This window comes from Gopherus evgoodei, chromosome 2 (assembly GCF_007399415.2).
Source record: "Gopherus evgoodei ecotype Sinaloan lineage chromosome 2, rGopEvg1_v1.p, whole genome shotgun sequence".
In the NCBI taxonomy this organism is placed as follows: Eukaryota; Metazoa; Chordata; order Testudines; family Testudinidae; genus Gopherus; species Gopherus evgoodei.
Window position 1 is genome coordinate 103,378,302 of NC_044323.1, and position 20,473 is coordinate 103,398,774.

A 20,473-nucleotide genomic window follows, 5' to 3' on the forward strand; every position below is an offset into this window, starting at 1 on the left:
CCTTCTTAGTAACCAGTGTGCTATTACAAAAGCTGTTTGATTATTGGCTTGGTGAATCTAATGACAGAATAAACCACCAGTGTGGGGGATTGTCTGCCCTATTCTTTGCAGTTTGCCCTGAATACACATTCTCAGTGTGGCCCCTCCAGGAACCCAGTCACAGCATCTTAGAAACATCTGTTTAACATATTGCTGTGAAGACTGTGAAATACCAGAAATGTTCATTAAAACTAATGAGCTTGTAGCAAAGCTACAGACTCTCTGTCTCAGCCCTCCTCTGAGCCATGTGGATGCTTAAGTATCAACCAAATAGGCTCGATTTGCATGCACAAACTGAGCCATGTTGTAACAAGGCACAGTGCATACCATTTTTCCAGTTATCCCCTTCTCTCAGAAGCAAACGTGTTAACAGAATTCAGGGTCACCAATTCTATGGTCTGAGGAGGTGCCACAGGTTGGCAGAAATGTCAGCTGAAATGCTCTACCAATTGAAAAGCATAGTTGTCCTTGATAATCTTCACCATTTAAACACCTCCAACTTCAGTTTGTTCTTGGGGAGTGGGGGGATGATTTTAATTAGTTTTCTGCTGCATTTGCAGCAGCAAGCCACTCTTCCAACAATAACTTAATTATTATTTTTAAGTACTGAGAGCAGACATGTCCCTCTGCAAGGCACGGAAAAAGAAATGGTCTCTGTCCTGAGAAGATTACAGGGTAAAGAACAATGCTCACAAAAGAGGGTTAGACACAGATTTTTTCAAAAAGTATTTAGGTACCTAAAGATGAAGATAAACACTCACTGGGATATTCAAAAGAACTTAGATGCCTAACTCCTAATCTGGACCTTAGTTCTTATCCTTGTCTTGTCTCTTCTCTCGCCCACATACACCAGGTTTCCTTACTTGCCTCTTCAGCATGGTGTATTGCCCACTTGTGGTAGTGTTTATCTAATGCAGACTGGGTCCTTGGGTCAGGACTCTGTAAAGTAGCAGGCACACCAATGATGGTCTATACACAGTGAGTACAATCAAGTTCTTTCCATTTGTAGAGATATTACTTGTTCTAAGGGTATTCTACATTTTCAGTGCAGGGAATATCCCTAAACCTCTAAAACTGGAAGGAGTTTTTAACATGTCCCCACTCTGTGTGGTCTATAGATCTATAAATTTCACCACTGAATGTCTGACACACACAGAAACCTCAAGAGCAGGCATCTATTTTTCCCATAGACAGTGCACTGCAAATGATATACTCCATATAGCCTAGGATTCCAGATATTGTGTAAGTCTATGCCATTATGTAAGCACTTATAACTAATGAGGCATTAGTAAATAATGAGTAACACAATAACATGTTATATGCTCCAGGATCCTGCATTTTGGGTGCACTGAGAGGAATTAAGGCAAAGGGTGAATGCCTTTAGCTGTCCTTGAATTACCTGTTATAGGATTAGACATTTATATGGACAATGAGACTATCTACATTCACATTAGATAGGATAATATTTTTTAGAAGGTACTTAAACACTCTCCTGCTCCAAGGCATAAGCCAACCACTTGCTCTGAGGTGTTAGGAAGAAACTTTTCCTATCCTGTAAATGTGTACAGTTGGGCTCCTTCCCACCTCTCTCTGAAGCACGGCCAGCCCACAACATTTTGGCACCTGAGGCAGGGAGTTCAAATGATGCCCCTGTGCCCCCTTGCTTGGGCCAAAATTTTGAAAAGGTCTCAATTCTGCCTTCTCATTGTTCTACTCCTCTCATGGTACTGCTCTACTACCTACTCCAATAAAGGAGAACTAACAACTTGCCTTGTTCAAAAATTTTAACTTAACTTTCAAACGCCTGAACCGCAAATGTCACCTTTCTTGTCTGCATAGTAAACATTGGCATTTTTAGCTGTTGGAATAATCAAAGTGGTACTTTCTGTGCAAAGTACCACTTGGTTGCAAAGATTTGAACCGCTTCCTGCTGAAGATCCACAGTCTGGGCCAGTTCATGCTCTACTGAAATGGTTGCAAGGCCGACCAGCCTCTCCTGCGTCATTGTGGAGCGTAGATGTGTTTCTATTAACTTCAGCTTGGACAAGCTGCATTCTCCACTGGCAACTGTTACAGGAAGCATTAGAAGTATACGCAGAGCAACAAAAGCATTTGGAAAGAGGGTGGTCATCTTATTTGTGCACATATATTCCAGAACAGCCTTTGGAGTTGATCATGCTGAAAGGCATCTTGAAAGGGCTTTCAGATTATCACCTAAATCACTCGCATCAATATCGCGCGTGTCATCATATGTCAACAATGTCTCTAGTGCCCTACATTGCTAGTGTAGGTCTTCTTCAGGTATAGTGAGGATATCCCAAATATACTCCTGTGATCCTTGAGCTGCATGAAACTTTCAAGTGACTGTATTGCACAATCTAGCACCTGGTTAAATAATTCAACTTTGAATTGTTGTTTGGGGTCTCTTATGGGATTATCCCATGCCTCATAATCAAAAATGTATTTTTCTTCACTGACTCTTGTATTCTTGAATGTGTGGGAAAATAGTTTCAGTGTGAAGTTCCTCTGCCAACTTCTGTGCGCTCTTCAGAACGTTTTGAAATCGCTCATCTGACTGGCAAGACTGTAGGCATGACTTTGCTTTGTCCAGTTGTTCCATTGCTCCAAATATATCAAGGTCAACAGCTTGGAGTCTCTTGCTTACAACATTTATTTCAAATAGTATATCATGCCACAATACTAAGTTACACAGAAATTTGAAGTTATGTATATTTCTGGTGATTCCATTTCCCTCTGCCACTGTTTTCCCACAAACAGTTCCTGTCATAGCATTATCCTTCATAATGGCAACTATGGCATCATCTATCTTCCCAATTTGGTGTTTGATAGGCTTTATCACCTCCATTCAACTTTCCCAGTGTGTGGCACTCAGGGGTTTCAGTGTCAGAGAGGATGTTCCCAGACGTAGCTTCAAAATTTGCTATTGATGAGTTGATGCAGAGAAAAATACATAGATGCTTTGAATGACATTAAAAAATTCAGCAGCCTCACTAGAAGCTGATGCTGCATCACTGACCACCAAGTTCAGTGAATGAGAACTGCATGAGACAAAAAAAGCTTGAGGGTTTAACTCTCGGATCCGTGTCTGCACTCCTCTGTTCTTTCCTGTCATGTTGGCACCATTATTGTAGCCCTGACCTCTCATGTCAGCTATCGCAATTCCCATATCTTCCAGCTTTTTAAAAAGCATATTCGTCATACCAGTTCCTGTAGTATCACTAATGTCAATACATTTTCACTAGGTTCTGTTGTTGTTACAAAACGCACACCATTAAAGTCATTTGCTCCGTATGGCTGATGTCAGGTGTACAGTCCAGAATAACAGAGTAATATCAGGCTGACTTCAGATCTGCCACAATCTTCTGTTTGACTTTTGTTGCTAGTAACTGTATGCTCTCATTTTGAATTGTTTTTCCAAGGTAGTGGTGTGTGTACATTTCTTGGGTGGTGATTCTTCTTAGATGCTCCTGAGTACAGCATCAAACTCAGCCATCAGCTCCACAATTTTAAGGAAGTTTCCATTGTTTGGTACATACAGCTGATCTGAAGTGTTACGCAGTGCTAGGTTTTGGATAGCAAGCATTCTCACAATGGCAATAAGCCTTTTCAGAACATTTTGCCAGTAAAGGGACTCTGATGCAATCTTCTCTTGATGCTGATCATCTATGGTGGCCTTTAACCGTAGTCTCATCCCAAACTCTTTCCACCTATGGAATGCTTTCTGGTGATCTGCTGCCTTCCCAAGGCATGCCAGATTTCTAGCCAGATTTTTCCAGTCTTTTGTTCCTGGCTGAAACATCAGACTGGAAGAGTTTGCAACAAAAACAGTATGCAGCAGTCTGGGTTTTTGAGTACATAAGCCATGGCCTCTCCACTTTGCCACCACTGGGAATTTCATGCCAGTAATGTATTGGATGGAAACTTCTATTTTCATTGTCTTTGGAGAACATGAACTTTTTCACTTGCTGTGGCCCATGCAGTACAAGGAGGTCCCTCAGGCTACTACTCAAGTGGGTCCACAGTCCTGGATCATCCAGACTTAAAGAACTAAACTCAGCAGCAGCTGTTTCTTGTGTCTCCACCACACCCTTCTCTGATCTACGCTTTTCTTCAGGAATGTGCATGGTTACATCCATTTGAGATGGAGATATGGGTGCTGCAGTAGCTGCCAGGTCACCAGCACTCTGACTAACTGGAAGATCAGGCATGTCCTCACCACTCACATCCTCACTGAGGCCGGAAGGCTCACTGTGAACATTTGTTTCTATGTATCTCAGGATAGCTCCTTCCTGCTTAGATAGAAAAGCTTCCTTTGCTTTCTTTCTTTTTCCGAATGCTGCCCCAGAGGGGCGTTTTCTTCTTTCACTCATGACTGCTGTTCTGTGCCAACTATAGTGGCTCAACACTCAATTGAAGGGGACAAATAAGTAGGCTGGTAGCAGGGCCTGAGTGAGGGATGGCATCAGTGTCTTAAGGGCCTCACTGGCTCCTACTACTTCAGTTGACTTCCTGTTCTCCTCAAGGGGGTTCAGGGAAGCAGCAGGAAACAGGAAGCTCCCTGAGAAGCTGGTGTTAATCAGTCCAGGCTCCTGGGGGTGCTAGAGAGGTACATAAGGGGCTCCTCCTCCTCTCTCCCTGCAGCTCTTGCTGCTTTCTGTTATTCCCTCTCACCTTTTCTCCTGCCTGCCTGTTATGTCTCTTGTGCCCTCCTTCCTCCAGCAGAGCACTCCACCATCTCTGTGCATCTAGAGCAGAGAGAATACATATCCACCAGCAGCAGGCACAATTTTCTACACTCTGGGTCCTAGTGGCACCCCTCACACACACAGTTTGGCACCTGAGGCAGCTGCCTCAGTTCACCTCATGGTAAGGCCAGCCCTGCTCTGAAGCATCTGTTACGGGCCAGCAACAGTGGAAGGACACTTGACCCGATGGATGATTACTCTGATCTGATACAGCAATTTTTATGTTCCTACATACCTGCATAAAACTTCAAGAAGAAGAGTTATCAGGCATAGCTATTTATTTTTACACTATTTTATTAAATACATCTTTCTTCAAGATGAATCAGTCACCTTCATTAATATTTTGATGAAAAAGGAATCTAATATTCTCCTTGACAGCACTTTTCAAAAACATGTTAGGTTTCTTTTCCTTCTTATCCACTAGGTGGTACTGCTGCCCTTAAAAATTAAGCTATTTTGGTCAAAGAATACAAACTTAGTGCTGGATTTTTATGGAATTTTCATAGTTATTCACTAATTTCCTCTTTCTTACAATTAATTTCCATATCCAAGACAAATAAAAAGGAACTTTTAAAAAGAGATTTAATGTTTTAGTGACTATTCCATTACTGGAGGGCAAAACTAACTTGTTAGAAGCAGGACTGAACATGAACCATATAGTTCAGATCTAGAGCCAAACTTGCCCAAAGTTCATGCCGTTCACAGCTTGGTTGACTAGGGGTGTCATTGTTCCCCCAAGAAGAGACTCAGGGATCTTAGAATAGCCCTCCTATTGCTTACTTCCGTGTTCCCAAGATGTTGACCTGTTAATTTGTTCCTGCAAGATGAAAGGCGGGGGCCTGCCCTAGTAGAATTGCCAGGGATTACAAGGATCTCCCTATGCCCTTCAGGAAACTCCCCAAAACAGACTAGATCTGTTCATCCTTATACAGCCCTCCACTCAAAGGAGTAATACCCAGGCAGCACTTTTCCAAAGCAAAGTGTTTTCTTTATTTAGTGTAACCAACCTTTCCTAATACAATTAATCTAAACCTAAATTAAAACAAACACAAATCCCTTAGCACAAGTATACAAGCTAAAGTACTCAAGACTGTAATGTCATACAGTTGGAATGGCTTAAGTGATTATGCTCTGCACATGGTGATCAGTCATATACAGGACACGGACAGCAAATCTTAATAAACCCTAAAGTTTATACATATAGAACAATGAAAGATCCATAACATGAACACACATCTTTATTAACTCAAGCATACACATATATTAACCCTATTTCTATTTTATAGTCTATACTATGGCTGGCATGCTTACCCTCCATCAGCTTCTCCCCCTCTGTTCTGTCAGGGTCTTTCTGCTCTGTGCCAGTAGCCTCACTACTGCTGCTGGTTCTGCTGCTGCTTCTTTGCTCTTTCAGGCTTCTTCTGGTTCTCCTTCTCCTGCTCCTGACTTGACTGACTTTTGCCTGCCAGCTCTCTGCCTTATATACAGGTTTTGGCCTATTTTGATTGGCTTGTTTTTCAATCCTAGCATTGGCATATCTTATCTTCTAACCTTCAGACTCTCTCTGATTAGTCCTTACTTATAGACCAATCACAACTACTCAGTCTGTCTGTCAATCAAAGCTGTTACACAAGTCTTGGCATTATGGAATGTTGACTATTATGGGATAGTGACCCTTATCTAGTTTTGGACTGAGTATGCCTGACTGACCTCTCCCTGCAGTTTTGGAGTGACCTTTACCTGACCACTGTTCACACCCGGCCCAGCAACATACCAGCCATAGGCTAACCTGCTTCAACTGCCAATTCATTGTCCTTGGCTGTATGCCAACATTGTACGCCCATTTACAATTTTGAGACTTATAAGCTATAATCCACCACCTCATTTCTTTAATATATATCTTAATTGTTAACTTAGGCATCGTAATGTTAAGGTCTACTGGTGCTACCCTCCCTTCCCAATGTAATTAATTTTATTTTGATTTTCCCTTTATTTTCAGTTAATAGTGGCAAAGCAATGACTTCCAATGCTGTGCTTAAGAAACAAAATAGAGCAGCTCAAAATCCCTTTCATATGATCACAGATTAGGACATTATGGAGGTGGGGAAGATGGCTGCAAAGTTGCTTCTTTGGCTAGTGGGTAGAGTCAAGCAGGTCCAAAGTGGATATAATGTGGTGGCTAGTACACTTGCCAACCTAGCCTGGGTCAAATGAGACCAGAGGTTGATCCCCACCTCTGCCATGGACTCCCCCCTGCATGCAGCAAGTTTCAGACCTGTAAAGTGCCAGTGTAGACAGTGCAGTGTAGCACCAGTGTAGACAGCGGGCTCCCAGTGCTGGTAGCTACGCCCCTCGTGGAGGTGGGTTTTTTAGAGCACTGGAAGAGCTCTCTCTCCCAGCGCTGTGCCGCGACTACACAAGCCATGTTAAAGCGCTGCTGTGGCAGCACTTTGACATTGCCAGGGTAGACTAGCCCTTAGGCCCACATCAGGGAAGAGGGAAGAGCGAATGTGCTAATTAGAGTGGTTACCCTTCTCTGTAAGTATTTTGTTCTGCTGCCTAGATTTTGATGTTTGACTGTGTGGCTTATCATAGTAGAATGGTAAGAAGTATTTGTGGACCATGTATTGGCTAAAATTTGCCCATACATAAGAGGATGGTAAATTGGAAGAGGGGCTGTGGTTGAATTGGTCCCTTCTACAGTAGAAGAGTAGTTTTTACATTTAAATGGTATATTAGAGTCAGGATATACAGCTATTTAGATAAAGCCCATGACTGCCAAGAAGGAGTTATTGGGGTAATATATTATGTGATATTAGGAATACAGATGCCTGCTGAGATATTCAAAGCAACTAAGGAATTTAATTATTTTCCAGTAGGAGTTGTATAACTAAATCTCTTGGTTCACTCTGAAAATTTCAACCATAATATTTTACATTAGTAGAGGATGGTTGGGGTTATGGGTGAGAGCCTGAGTTACCATTGTTTCTGGAATCTCTTATGACCTTGAAGTGTGAAAACTAGATGTTGATGGAGTCACTAATTTGGAACAGAGAAAACATGGGTTTGCAGCTACAGTAAATCTTATAAACACCCTGTAGAATGTCTAAATTACATGAGATTTATTTCAGAGTACATATGCTCTGTGGGAGTTCCTGTGGTAGCTGCAAGATTTGCAAAAGTCTGCGCATGGAGCCACCAGAGTTTGTACTGCTGCAAGCCATTCAGGGGAAAGGGAATGCTCAGACAACATAGTCTGTATAAATCTATTACACTCCCCTTCTTTCCACACCTCAGCTTAGCTCTTTGCTAAAGCACAGGCCAGAGTTCTCTTTTCAGAAGTTTTCAAAAAGCGTTACATAGAAGTTATGCCATGCCTCTGAAGCACTTCAGTGTAGACACGCACTACAGTGATGGGAGGGGTTCTCCTGCCATTGTAGTTCATTCACCTCCCCGAAAGGTGGTAACTAGGTCAACAGAAGAAATCTTCCGTCAACCTAAACCTGTCTACACTAGTGGTTAGGGCAGCCTAGCTATGTTTCTCGAGGGCGGGATTTTTCTACATCCAAAGAGACATAGCTATGGGCATGTATGTTTTCAGCGTAGAGCATCCCAGAGCTACCCTTCAGGGCTATTGTACGTAAAACTCTGACAGATGCACATTAACTGTTCCCAGCCAATTCTGAAGAGAATACCTAGAGCAAATGAAAAACACCACAAAATAAAGCAAAAAACTCTTCCTCCCTTTCTATTGCCCCCATCCCAGCCCTCCTCATCTGTGAGGAGTGTAGGGATGTGTTCAGTGTGTGGAGTGATAGGATTGTGAGGCAGAAGAGTGTGGGAGCTCACAGAAGTGTGTGTGGGTGGCAGTGGTAGCTCTGGCTCCAGAGGCCAGGCAAAGGGGACACACATAACAAGCGAGATAGATGGGCACTGACTCTGCCACTCAGAGACTGAGGTGAAGCTTGGACCAGTGAAGCATCCTCTCCTCTCTGATCCCTGGGCAGCCAAGCAGCAGCAGCTGGCTCTCTGCCCCAAAAGGGGCAGCTCCCCCTAGAGTGGGGTGCAGCTTCAGCCTCTCACCAGGCCTGAAGGAACAGGAGAGCCCTTGAAGGAGGCAAGCAGGGGAGGGAGAATATAAGCGGGATAGGGGAGTGGTCCCTGGGACTAATGGGAGGTTGAATGGCAGAGGAGGAATGTATAAGAGGGGATGGTGGTGCCTTGGAAGGGGTCCATGGGGATATAGAGAGGAGGATTGGTGGGGGTGCTGGAAAATGAAGTAGTAGCGATTGGGACTATCCATTGTGTCACTGAATGGAGAACTGGGGTTTGTTTTTTTGAGGGCTACAACACTGTCTACATTTCAACATGGGAACCTAAGAAGATGTCCAGGGTATTTTGGGGTGGCTAACTGTGGTGGGGATTGATGATAATCTCAAGACAGGTTTGCACCTATGCAAATATACTTATAGTGTGAGTGGTTCAATATCTCATGGAAATTCAGTTTGCCACCAGAGATGCATGGTTTTAAAATGCCTAAACCACCTGTTACAATTAAATGTCATAGCAATGAATTTGAGCATGAGGGGATGTACGTTGTTGTTATTTCATGGCTCAGGTAGCTAACGATTAGTGCAGATTCTGAACTTTTTTTTCTTCTGAAACATACATTGATTGTAAGCAACAGAGAAACCAAAAAAGTGTAGAGTACTGTTTTAAGCTTGTTTTTTCATTCCAGAAAGCTTTTAGTACCAGTGCATACTGCTTAATTTTAAGAAGTATTACAGAGAAACTGGAATTTATACTGGTTTTATTTAGATATGGTCATTTGAGATATTTCATTAATGTAAATATAATAAAAATAAAACATTTTAAAGAGATAAAATGAAAACACAAATTTCCCAAACAAAAAATAGTTATAAAAGAAGAATTTCATGAGACACTAAGAATACCATCTGACGAAGTGGGTATTCACCCACAAAAGCTCATGCTCCAAAACGTCTGTTAGTCTATAAGGTGCCACAGGATTCTTTGCTGCTTTTAAGAATACCATATGCTTTCTTAGTAAAGCAAACATTTAATGCACACAAAAACACATTGTAAACTGCATACAACATTGTAAATAGTGCTTGGTATACTCTGAATATCTATTAAATACAAGCTATTAAACAATGAATCTACTCAAGTTCCTTATACACATTTTCCCATTTCATTTTTGTTACAAACATTCAGTGTAAGGTTTCAACATAACATTTTCTATACTTCAGCACACACATCAAAACACATTCCCTACTGACCTTCTCTCAGAGGTGATTTCTCAGTCTTTATAGTGTGACCATAATATATACTGGGCTTGTCTACATCAGAAAGTTGCAGCGCTGGTGAGGGAGTTACAGCGCTGCAACTTTGAAGGTGTACACATCTGCAGGGCATCACCAGCGCTGCAACTCCCTGTTCGCAGCGCTGGCCGTACTCCCGTTTTGTCTCGGGTGTAGAGGATCCAGCGCTGGTGATCCAGCGCTGGTAATCCAATGTAGACACTTACCAGCGCTTTTCTTGACCTCCGTGGAAGGAGGAAGCCTCTGGTAATCAAGCTGGTCTCCTTTCCCGGTTTGCTCTCTCGTTCCCGGAACCCCGAGCAAGCAGGTCTCCTTCCCTGCGGTTTGCTGGGTGGCTCCGGGAACGCGAGAGCAAACCGCGGCGAAGCTGGTCTCCTTTCCCGGTTTGCTCTCTCGTTCCCGGAACCCCGAGCAAGCAGGTCTCCTTCCCTGCGGTTTGCTGGGTGGCTCCGGGAACGCGAGAGCAAACCGCGGCGAAGCTGGTCTCCTTTCCCGGTTTGCTCTCTCGTTCCCGGAACCCCGAGCAAGCAGGTCTCCTTCCCTGCGGTTTGCTGGGTGGCTCCGGGAACGCGAGAGCAAACCGCGGCGAAGCTGGTCTCCTTTCCCGGTTTGCTCTCGCGTTCCCGGAACCCCCCTTGAAGCCGCCCAACAGCGCTGCAGTGTGGCCACATCTAACACCACTTGCAGCGCTGGTTGCTGTAAGTGTGGCCACTCTGCAGCGCTGGCCCTATACAGCTGTACTAATACAGCTGTAACAACCAGCGCTGCAAAATTTTAGATGTAGACATGGCCACTAACTGTCACCTGTACTCTTCAGAGCTTGAGAAATGTCATCTCAGTCCTTTCAAATACTTCAGAACCTTGTGAAATAGCCTGGGGAACCACCACAGCTAGCAGCTTTCCAGCTCTCAGGTTCATGGCTGCCTAGGCATCAGTTGCTGGTGAAACCAAAGTCTGTAGCTTGTATCTAAAGAGGCACAGGGCTTGGGATCAGTATATGGGCCGCTATAAGGCTTTTAGCATTTCTCAAATGTGGCTACTGTGGCTGCATGTGGCCACCAGGTGCTTTTCTTGCAGCAGTCTCCTGGGCTGTGATGGTGGGGGGGGGGACAGTAAAGTAGCACCCCTTCTCCCTCGCTGTTGCTCCTGGACATACAACCTTGGTGCTGATTACTGGGGTCACCAGCAGGGGTTGGGCCCTGTCCCGCTCTGGAGACACCTGGGGCACAAGGCTGTAGGTGCAGGCAGATGGTGAGGTCCCCACCTTCCCAGAGGCAGTGGGGCTCAGGCTTTGGGCTTCAGCCCTGGGGTAGCAGGATCTGACCACAAAGCTTTGGGCTCCAGCCCTGGGCCCTGTCCTCTGGCTGCAAGGCTTTGTGCTATGGATGCAGGGCTTAAGGCTCTAGCCCCCTGCTGCTTCCTCCAACCCTCCATCCAGGGCTTAATTTGTCCCCAGGCTTGCCAGGGCTGAGTAAATCTGCTGTGAAAAGTGATACTTGTATGTTTATTAATATCACTTTTCACAACAGTTGTACTAGCTAGCAATTAAATTACAATGATTTGGACGTGTATATGTGCATATTTATTTGGTTTTCTAAAGGTAATTAAGTATTTTAGGAAAAAATGTGTGAGCCGACACCAAAAAATTGGTCCTGAGAACCCCTAGGGCACCACCGTTTCCCCGTAAGCGCAGCTAATTCAGACAAAAATTCACAAACCCTCACTTCACTGAGCTCTGCCTCATTCTTTCTTAATTGCAGGAGAATCCCAGTTGAGAGCAGTTAGCCTTCAGCTGTGGACATCTTGAAACATATTTTGACCTGGCTCCAGGATGAACTTGGCTTCCTGTAATCCATGCACGACTATCTGCAAACTTTACAAACTCACAGCTTGACAGAGTTCACAGCTATGGAGAAAATGTGTCTTCAAGAAAGAATAATGGAAACTGGAACAGATGCTGAGAAGGGCTCTTAGGATAATCAGAGGAATGAAGTGCCTATGTGACAAGAGGAGACTAAAAAAGCTTGGCCTGGTTAGCCTAGCAATACGAAGGCTGAGAAGTGATATGAATGCTCTATACAAATAAATTGGGGGTAAGCACCAGAAAGGGAGAAGAACTACTTGAGCTAAAGCTTGATGTTGGCACAATAGTAAATGGATCTGTACTGCCATAAATATATGTAAGCTGGAAACTAGACAATTTCTAGCCATCAGAGGAATGGAAAAAAATCTTCCAATTAGAGTAGTGGGGATTTTAACTAGTTTTAAGATGGAGCCTGATAAATTTATTAAAAGGATTATATGATGGCACTGCCTGGACTTGATGATCCAGGACATCCCTATTGTGGTGTTTAGATATGCTTGTAATGATTAGAACTGGGAGCACTGGTTGTTGGGAGTCTGAAAGGACAAGAAACAGGAAGGAGGGGCTAGGAGTTGAGGAGGCTGAGTGTGAGTTACAGAGGGTGCAGCAGTAGCTTGGTACAGAGGTTTCCACTGTAAAAATAAAGTCCTGTTGAAGTTGTTAGTTCCTTGCTTGGTTGATACAACACCTATGTATCAAATTACTCCAAAAACTTAACAAATCACACTTTTCCAAGATGGTCGAGCACCATGCTTCACAGAAGCAGAAGATCAGAATTACAGCTAACCCTTCCGTATAAACAAGAGTAAAATTTCTGGGCCAAACTGTTTTTGAGATATGAGGTGAAGGGAAAAACTAGGAAGCTTCTGGAAAAGTAAATAGTCCTCATTTTTACACTCTCATCCTTCTCAAATGTTTTACCAAGTTAAGTTCAAACTTCCCAGAAATACCTTCCCCAGGGGAAAATATCATGTGTGAAAATTAAGGGTTAGTGTAAAGCTAAAGGGGTCCCAAATGAAAATGCAGGCCAAATTTATTAAATGCTGGTTGCATGGAGGCAGGCTCCTAAATTTATGGTTAGGAAGCTAAATAAAATATCCTGATTTTCAAGTGTGCTGAGCATGCACTAAATACACTAAGGTCAGTGACAGCTGCAGGTGCTCAGCATTTCTTATCATCGAGTCTAAATGTAGATTTAAGAGCCTAATTTTAAGCCATCATGGGTTAAAAGATTGGGCCTACACATTAATCTTAACAATGGAGAGATTACTGTGATCATGCAGAAAAAGGTACATACTATTCAGACATTGACCTACTGAATGTTCACAGAAGTGTCGTCCATTCAGGATTGACAGCTAAACAGAGATTACATCACTTTGAAATACGTCAGCCACAGGACATAGTTTATAGTCTTCTTGAGGATACATTTAGCCATTGGGCATTATGGTATTTCTGTCCAGCTTAAACACAGATTCTTAATCTTTTAATGATACCCTTTTTATGTAGTTAAAGCAATGCCTAACTATATACATCATAAATTCATGCTTATCCTTAAAAGGCTTCCATATATTTGGGACAGAGTCTGATCCCAAACCCCTTGAAGTTCATGGTCATTTTTTCATTTACTGTAATGGACTTTGAACAAGGCCCAAAGTTTCCATATGTTATGTAATATATTAACAAAAGATCTTATGTCCTGGTACTAGTTTTTAAAAAAAAAATTACTGTTGTGTGAATTTAAATTCTCAAATCCCTTTTTTCAATGTTTTAAGTATTTTGAAAGCTGCTCACAAGTCTCCACCCTGAATATGTTTATTTTTCTATTGCTTCTGATAATTATCTCCAAAATATTATTATAAATGACACGCTCGTGTAGACGTTTCCAGAAAAGTTTCAACATACAGTTAACAAAAAGTTTAATCTTTCTCAAGACATAGTTGATAGTACTTTCCAAATCTCTTATTTATGGAACATATTAGTTTTTCCAGGCTCCAGATTTTTCAATAAATCTATCACACTCAAGACATACACTTAACATCCATCTTTAATTATGAAGTTGAAGTAAACATCAAGTGATGCCAGGTCTGTATGGATGCATGCAGTTCCATTCCTGTACTGTGCAAACAAGACAAAGGGGGGTGGAGATGAAATCACATCACTACCATATTAGGAGTGCCAAAAGAGTGACAAATTGTCAAAATTCATACTCTGTGATCAGGAATTATAATGGAAAAGAATTAAACGTTCCCTTTCTGATATTTAATTTACCATAAAATGACAGAACTAAGCAGACTGTACCATCATTATTATTATTAATCTCTATTACCATAGAGACTGTAACTTGGTTGGCCGCATCCTATGAGGCACTTTGTGGTCTTGGAACACGCTAAAAGCAGCCTGCCTCAGTTTCCCCTCTCGGATTATTCAATAAACTCAAAAACACTTTTGTCCTTTCCCATCCCTTTTTGGGTTCTGCTTTACTAAAATAACAAACATTCAAAATAAAGTTTTCAAGTCCATCCAAAAGTCACAAAACCAATGTTTCTCTTCTTCCATCCAGGCCTTCCTGCCTGGGGCCTTTCCCCCTGTGTCTGGCCACTCCCAGGTTCTACCTCCCTGGATTCTCAGCCCTAATGCTCAGGACTCTCTGCTAGAGCCTGCTCACTCCTAGCAGCTTTAATCACTGAGCATTCAAACCCCTCACCCCACCCCTTCACTGCTACTCTTTAGAGGGCAATCACCCTGAACTCTCTCAAAGTATGGTTCATTGTGTACCAGACTTGGCTATGCACTCTGTGATAGAGCCCAGTCATGGACCAGAACCCCATCGTACTCATTTCTGATGAGATACGTATTCATCAAATTGATACACTAACAGTTGTTCCCACTTAACCTTGGAAAGAAGCAACCAACACCTAGCACCATATGTACTCAATATTTGTCTTTATTGTGTAATAAGTACTTTGCTCTGAGCCAGTATTGTTCAGTTTGTATTACATTTAATAACAAAAATAGATCAGAATAAATATTCTGGGGCTAGATTCACAAAGATGACTCCCCTCAGCATTGCAAAGCCTAACTTTAGGCCCCCCTGTTAGCTAACAGAATCCACAACCCTGAGTTAGGTGCCTAGGCTCCCTATACAATGCCCAGGAGAGTTAGGCACCTAACAATGGGATTCACTAAACCCAGCAAGTTAAGCAGGAAAGCTGCCTAAATTAACCAATTGGCCTATTTGTTTAAGCCCTGCCCCTCTAAGGGACTTAAGCCCCTAACTCCAGGTCAGAGAGAGGCACTTATATCTACTGGAGTTAGCTCAGCACTTTCTCAAGATGAACCTGAAGGTGGTGGTGGTGGTATTGAACCCATGTCTCCTGCCTCCCAGGAAAGTTCCCTATCCATGGGCTAGGGCATATTCTGGAACAGATTTCTCTCAGGCTATGTTTGCACTACCAGCTAAGGATGTGAGTCCTCTGCTCACGTACACACGCTCATGCTAGCCATGACAGCACCAGCGGAAGCACAGTTGAACAGTGCTGATAACGTACTTGTCTGAAACTGGTGGGCATGTACTTGGCAAGCTCAGTTGTGCCTCCCCTGCCATGGCTCAGCCATTCCTCCACTGCCCCTACCAGTGCTACCCCGGCTACAGTCCTATTTATTCTTGTGCTAGTGCAAATACGCGTATACAAGTAGGGAAATCACACCCCTAGACCTAGCCTCTATCTTTTTTCACTTTTTATTAAATACTTAGATATTTATTGGAGCAGGGAGTGGAACCTAGGTCTCCCTCTTCCCCAGGTAGGTGTCCTGGACAGAGAGAGAGAGAGAGAGAGAGAGAGACTCTTTCTCTCTCTCTTTCATATGTTGCAGAGACTGCCAGGAGCCGGGCCCTACGTGAAGAAAACGTACTTCAAACATTACAGTTACTAGTGAGTCTTCATTAGGCTCTGTAAATATGTTTGTGTTTTTCTGGTTTTACTCAGAATTTATTCTTGTATTGTTTTATTACTGTATTTATATTTCCTTTATTAGGCAGATCTAGAAATAAAAGCCTGACTTTCTTCCCTCACCAGAGCCCAGGCACCCACTTTCCATTGTGTCTGGTGGTGCTCTCCCTCAGGCGCCACCCCTTCCTTCAAGGCCACACCCCAGCCACGCCCCACCTCTTCCCACCCCGCCTCATCCCTCCCCATTCTTCTCCCTCCCCAGAGCGTGCCACGTCCTCACTTCTACCCCAGGCTCCTGCATCCCATGAAACAGCTGATTGTGGCTGACAGGAGATGCAGGGAGGGAAGGAGGAGGTGCTGATCAGCAGGGCCCGCCAGGGGGCAGAAGGCATTGTGGGAAGGGGGAAGTGCTGATGGGGGACTGCCGGTAGGTGCTCAGCACCACCATATTTTCCCTGTGGGTGCTCCAGCCCCGGAGCACCCACGGAGTCAGCGCCTACGCACCAGTGTGTTATGTAGTGATAGTTTTTAAAAAAAAAAAGTCACATACTCCTGACATTGATCAAATAAGGAAAACTTTATCATTAAATACTATAATTTAACAATAAAGTATTCCATCTCCTTCTCTGCTTCAAAGGTATGTTTACACTTACAGTGATGTGTACAGACATTGCATGCCTTGCTAGCACAGGTCTGAATAGCAGTGTAGACCGTGAGACACAGCTTAGGTGAGCAGAGTAGACTAGAGAGCCTGAACCCTAGGGCATATACCCTACATAGCTCTTTACACATCCAAACAGTGCATCCCATAGCCACACTGCTATTTTTATTAGTGTAGTGACCTGTTTATAACATCTGTTAATCATGTATTAACAATGGATATACCAATATATAAATGGAACCTTAGTAGGTGTGACCAAATTTATTTTCCAGAATTTCCTTTATTAATGTGCTATACATACCATACACATGACTAAATGGGATAAGAAAATACCCCAACAGTTTCCAGAAAAAAAATTCCCAAATAAAAACATCTGAATTTACTTTGACTGGGTCCATACACCTTTTGTGAATATCGTCACCAATGAGTTTACTAGCAAGAATGCTCAGCAAGTTTCAAGGAAATATTAGAGACTATTCACAGAAAACTAATTCTGAACACAAATGGTAACCTGATTTGAAAGTATTACACCTATCTAGTCAAGGAACTGAAACATACTATGCATTCTCTGGATCCAATCCAAAGTAACCATCACAGCTTATATTTTTTATTTTAAATATCAAGCCCTCACTAAGAATTGCTTACCAACAATCTAAAGACAAAGTTATTTGACAAATTATTTCAAACAAGTATATTTAAGAAAATTGATTTGTTTGTGGACACTTCATAGACAGAAAGCTAATAAGTAGATCCAGTAATCATACTTTGCTCTGTCTTCACAATTGTTCATTCTTAGAAAGCCTGACTGAGGTAAGTTATTATCACTACTATTTTACAGAAAGGTAAATTAAGGCAGAAGGTTTATTTAATTTGCCGGAGGCTATGGGGGAAGCAGGGTCAGCAATGATATTAGAAGATTTAGCTCCCAGGTTGGCACACAGATCACTATATCACAGTGAACAGATATTCTTGAAAGCCTCATCCAAAGCCTATTGAAGTCAACTGGAATCTTTCCAATGGAGTCATAGCTGGAAAGCAGTTTGTGAAAAGTGGCTTTAGCCATACAAAATGGAGAAAGCTGGAGTACCTCCAGTATAAGAAACTGCTTGGCCTCGTTGTCGGAGAAACATACAGTATACGTACTTCATAGTCCACTAGCCAAGTTTGTTGAGAGCAAAACAATGGAGTTATTCAGGAAGCAATTAGATGCAGTTCTGTGGGAAATATCAACATAGGGCTAAAACCTTAGAGGGCAACATGCCAAAAGATCTTCTGGATCCTAACACTTGTTGCTATGCTCTCTTTCTGTAGGCAACAACAAGGCATTTCGGTGGAGATACACAGAATATATTTCAGCTTTACTGACTGCAGTAAATATGAGCATGAATCATTAAATTGTGATGTAAACAAATGACAGGAAAATTATCAATCAAATGTACTCTCTATGCTGACTATTTTAGTTAAATGTTTGGTTTTTTTAACACTTCCGGTAGGGCTAGACTCTGACTGGCCCCACACATAGGATTGCTAGGTGTCTGGTTTTTGACCGGAACGCCCGGTCAGAAAGCAATCCTAGTGGTTCCGGTCAGTAGCGCCAACCGGGCTGTTAAAAGTCTGGTAGGTGGTGCTGTGGATCTAAGACAGCCTAGTCCCTGACTGTCCTGGCTCCACCCTGTGACCCAGAAGAGGTCAGCAGATCTGGCCCCTAGGCGGGGGGCACAGGGCCGCCCCAAACACCGGCTCTGCTCTCTGTGAGGGTGGTGCCTGTGGGTGAGAGCAGCACCAGAGCCTCCTAGCCCCTCCCGCCGTGCGTAGGAATCAAACTTGCTGGCCACCTCTGGGGTACAGCACAGAGCCAGGAAAGGCAGGGAGCCTGCCTTCGGCCCACTGCACTGCTGACCAGGAGCCACCCAAGGTAACCCCATGCCCCAACTCCAAGCCCAGCCCTGAGCCCCCCAAATCCAGAGCCTCCTCCTGCACCCCAAGCCCCTCTTCCCCAGCTACACCCCAGAGCCTGCACCCGCAGCCAGAGCCCTCACTCCCCCCTGCACCCAACCCCCTGCCCCATCCCAGACCCCCTCCCATACCCTGAACCCCTCAGCCCTAGCCACACCACAAAGCACACACCATCAGCCCAGAGCCTGCACTTCTTCCCACACCCCAACTCCCTGCCCCAGCCCTGAGCCCCCCTCCTGCATCCAAAAACCCTCATTCCTGGCCCCACCCCAGAGCCTACACCCCCAACCGGAGCCCTCACCCCTCCCACTCCCCCAGCCCAATAAAAGCAAGTGAGAGTAGGGAAGAGCAAGCCACTGAGGGAGGAGGAATGTAGTGAGTGAGGGGCAGGGCTGAGGGGAAGAGGTGGGGAAGAGGCATGGCCTCAGGGAAGGGGAAAGGCTAGGCTGTTCGTTTTTTGTGCGATTAGGAAGTTGGCAATCTTAGTCCTAATGTATAGAAGCTCTTACAAAGATGCAACGAAGTGCAAATAAAAATAGTTTGGGGTTTAAAATTTTGAGCTACATGTAACCAGATCAGAAAAAATGCTGAGGATTTTCATAAATATTAGTCCAGTCCTTAAGAGACACAAATACACCATTTTATTGTTATGTTTGGCTTTGGCACATATTGGAAATTTTTATGCAACTCCAACAACTCTGACAAACTTCACTAGTTTGAACTAGAGTGGCACTCGCATCTATTAAATCCAACCTTCTTTATTCATTTTAAAGATAGGACCAAATAACAAAACCTTTCATTTAAAGCACTTCCTCACAACCAGAAACATGAATATATGTACACATATGGAAAGAGAGAGAAGAGGGAATATACACAAACCACAAGCAATATTTCTGCATCAGGTTTTTAATTCCAAATTAAAACATGGAGGATCTTGAGCCAATGAGACATATATTCTCTGTCTGATGCCTGTACATAGCTACTAATATTAAAAAGGATAAATATGTTTTGAGGCTGTCCTTGCTTCCATGGACTACCAGCTCCATAAACATCTAACACATTTCTGTAACAACTCTCAGGCCATGTCTACATCTAAAATTTTGCAGCGCTGGTTGTTACAGCTGTATTAGTACAGCTGTATAAGGCCAGCGCTGCAGAGTGGCCACACTTACAGCAACCAGCGCTGCAAGTGGTGTTAGATGTGGCCATACTGCAGCGCTGTTGGGCGGCTTCAAGGGGGGTTCGGGGAACGCGAGAGCAAACCGGGAAAGGAGACCAGCTTCGCCGCGGTTTGCTCTCGCGTTCCCCGAACCACCCTGCAAACCGCAGGGAAGGAGACCTGCTTGCTCGGGGGTTCGGGGAACGAGAGAGCAAACCGGGAAAGCAGACCAGCTTCGCCGCGGTTTGCTCTCGCGTTCCCCGAACCACCCTGCAAACCGTAGGGAAGGAGACCTGCTTGTTCGGGGAACGCGAGAGCAAACCGGGAAAGGAGACCAGCTTCGCCGCGGTTTGCTCTCGCGTTCCCCGAACCACTCTGCAAACCGCAGGGAAGGAGACCTGCTTGTTCGGGGAACGCGAGAGCAAACCGGGAAAGGAGACCAGCTTCGCCGTGGTTTGCTCTCGCGTTCCCCGAACCACCCTGCAAACCGCAGGGAAGGAGACCTGCTTGCTCGGGGAACGCGAGAGCAAACCGGGAAAGGAGACCAGCTTCGCCGCGGTTTGCTCTCGCGTTCCCGGAACCACCCAGCAAACCTCAGGGAAGGAGACCTGCTTGCTCGGGGTTCGGGGAACGCGAGAGCAAGCTGGGGAAGGAGACCAGCTTGATTACCAGAGGCTTCCTCAGGTATGCTGGGATACCTGCTTATTCCACGGAGGTCAAGAAAAGCGCTGGTAAGTGT